Below are 2,852 nucleotides of genomic sequence, written 5' to 3' on the forward strand. Positions count from 1 at the left end.
CTTACAATAAGATTTTCATTCTGTTATCACTAAAACTGGTTTTGGTCTTGGTCAGTGCAAGGTAGAACTGACCATTCAGTACGGTTGCCAACATAGGCATACCGTATAGTACTATGGCAATACAGTATCTCAAAAATGTTATCCTAATACAAGCTAGATGGTTGTGTGGCTTTCTAATGCCAGTCGGCTCATCAATTATGTATTAATGTAATACGAAATGACCCAAATAGCCATATTTAAGTGTTTAAAAAAAAACCCAAAGGAAAGTTAACAGATTTCCCAGCCTTCACAGTAGGTATATGCTCATACAGCTACATGTAGGCCCTATGTAGGCCAAGCCATTACTGTTTGACCTAATGATGAGCGCATGAAGATGAAATCAGTGCTCAACTACTGCGTTCCCATGTCAAAGGAAAGTAATGCCACTTTCTTAAATATCTGAAGATGTACACGTAGTTGTACTCCGCTACACACTGAGATGTGCTACATGAACCAGCTGGTACATACATGTAGCCAATTCGGCCACGTGTCATGGCCGATAACTCAGGCCTACAGCGGTGAAGTAGCTGTATCTATACCGACAAAAATCAGAATCCTCTTATCCTATAATCCTGTACGTGTCAAGCTAAATTACACATGGAATACACTTTATCATGTATGTTAATTCGACCAAAAGAGTACCGTGTACGAAAATCATTAGCTGCATAAATTTAGTCGGCATAAAAGGCAGCTCATGCAGCCTGGGCCGGTTAGCTCAGTCGGCAGAGCGTCGTGCTAATAACGCGAATGTCATGGGTTCGAGCCCCATATCGGCCAGCAATATTTTTTCTCCCCCAATTATTTTAAGTTTAAATTTTTAAAATGCTTGTATTTTTGATTAGCATAATAAACCACCGACTATACAGAATAAATAATCGTACTGGAAGATATGATATCTGAGATGTGGATGAGACTGGAAAGCATTTTCTTTCAAGATGCCCTCGTATCACGTTGTTCGGACTCACATGTAGGCCTATGTAAAACTTAATCCTTTCGGCATTTTTCAGAACACTTTAAAAGCTATCCTTTGTCCTCCATAGAACAGAGGTAAGGTGTTTAGTGAGGTTCTTAAAGTTCTTAGTGAATTCGAGAAGATTTTGATGTTCTTTGTTCTTTTACGTTGACAATTATATAAAGTAAACCCAAATAATCAAATTCACTCACTCACTCACTCACGCGTTTCAGGTCGATAATCTTATTATCCATTTCAAAAACAATTCAAAACACCCAGTTCCCATAGCAATGTATAAGAAACGGTTATATAAATATTAAATTATACTGGTAGCATCTAACAGAGATTTCAATGATGCATGCGAGACAATCCATATTGTAGGCATGACATCCAGATCAAATTCCAAAATTGGCCCCTGTAAATAATTTCCAGGTTGAATTCAAATATAGTATCTCAGTTGAGCTTTGGGTCACGGAAGCCTTCAGACAACTATATGAAACACATAACTGAAGTTCCTGAAATGCTGTCTATGTATAGCACTGTCCATATATCAGCCAACAAGAGTTATTGTGCTTTAATTAAATAGAGAAACTAACAGAGCGTAGCCTTTTTTTTTAATCCATTTGTATTTTTTAATTAATAATTTATGATGTTGATGATCTGTTTAAATACTATGCCAACAGTATGGTGCCGCGAACAGCCATGAATCTGAAATAACTACATTTTAAAAATCGAATGTGGGACGGCCACTTTGTTAAACCTCTGGCTCGCTGCTGGGGTCAAGTGGACAGGCTTTAGTATACTTCCGGTTAGACCACTTGTTCTTGCCGCAAGAAATCGTGAGTTCGCTGGCTCGGCTTTAGCGTTACGTCACAAGTGTCGCTGTAAGGTCGAAGGCCAATTTACCCAGATTTGTATGTAATAATCCAATGATCGGAATGGCTACTTTCACTCACACAGATCTGGGTCGTGTTGAGTGTCCTGTCGTCAACATGCCAAAGACATATAACACACAAAAACTTGATGTTTTTCTTAGACCGAAAGTAATTCTGGCCTAATTTAACATACTTTAATATAGTCCGTGTATTAAATTAGCACAAAACTAAGTTACATTAAGAAAAAAGAACTAAAAATTTAACATAATATTATACGTTTAATGAGTCGGATACACATTTTGTTACTGCAACATATATAAAAATTACGTTCAATAAAGCCATTATGTTGGAACGCATATTCTTTTGAAACAACAGAACAAGCCTGTTATACAATAACATAGTAGTTTGTAGCAACTAATAAGCCACCGTAACCTAAACTGTGTGCTGGGCCAAACTAGCATTTAATCGAGAATTATCAAAATCAATAAATATCCATAAATGATTTATCGATATCTGTAAATTATTTATCGATATCGATAAATGAGTTATATATATATATCGAAAAATGAGTCATCACATACGGTCGGAAGCTGGTGAGTTTCTGTGGCTTGTCTAGACCAGTAGTGATACCAAATCTCAGCATCATCTTTCACGCAGAGGGCAAACAGATCAGATGCCCTGTCATCCGCCAGCTTGTGGAATCTGACAAAGATGTGAAATCTTTTGAGCCAGAGTTCTGCGTCCTTATTGCCGTGACCACTGAATGGGTTCGAGACAAGGCTGGCCAGAAATTCCATGCTGACGAAGGTTTTGTTTTCTTTATATTTGCATGTTGGCCGATGAACACCATTGGTAATCCTTCCACTTCGACAGGAACAAGAGTTGCCATGACAGGGCCGAGTTCTCCACCAACTAAGACCGGGTTTAGGGTCTTAAGTAAAATTGCGACACCGTGATTCATCTTCATTCCATGTCTAACGTAGATA

The 2,852-nt window shown here is 38.1% G+C and overlaps 1 non-coding gene across 1 annotated transcript; it reads left to right on the top strand.

Annotated features, from left to right (window-relative positions):
- The first annotated feature begins 743 nt into the window (after positions 1-743).
- Positions 744-816, top strand: Trnai-aau (transfer RNA isoleucine (anticodon AAU)). The gene has a single exon. It is a non-coding gene; the product is annotated as a tRNA-Ile (tRNA).
- Positions 817-2,852: the final 2,036 nt, after the last annotated feature.

The sequence above is a fragment of the Liolophura sinensis genome, chromosome 8, assembly GCF_032854445.1.
Source record: "Liolophura sinensis isolate JHLJ2023 chromosome 8, CUHK_Ljap_v2, whole genome shotgun sequence".
NCBI lineage: Eukaryota > Metazoa > Mollusca > Polyplacophora > Chitonida > Chitonidae > Liolophura > Liolophura sinensis.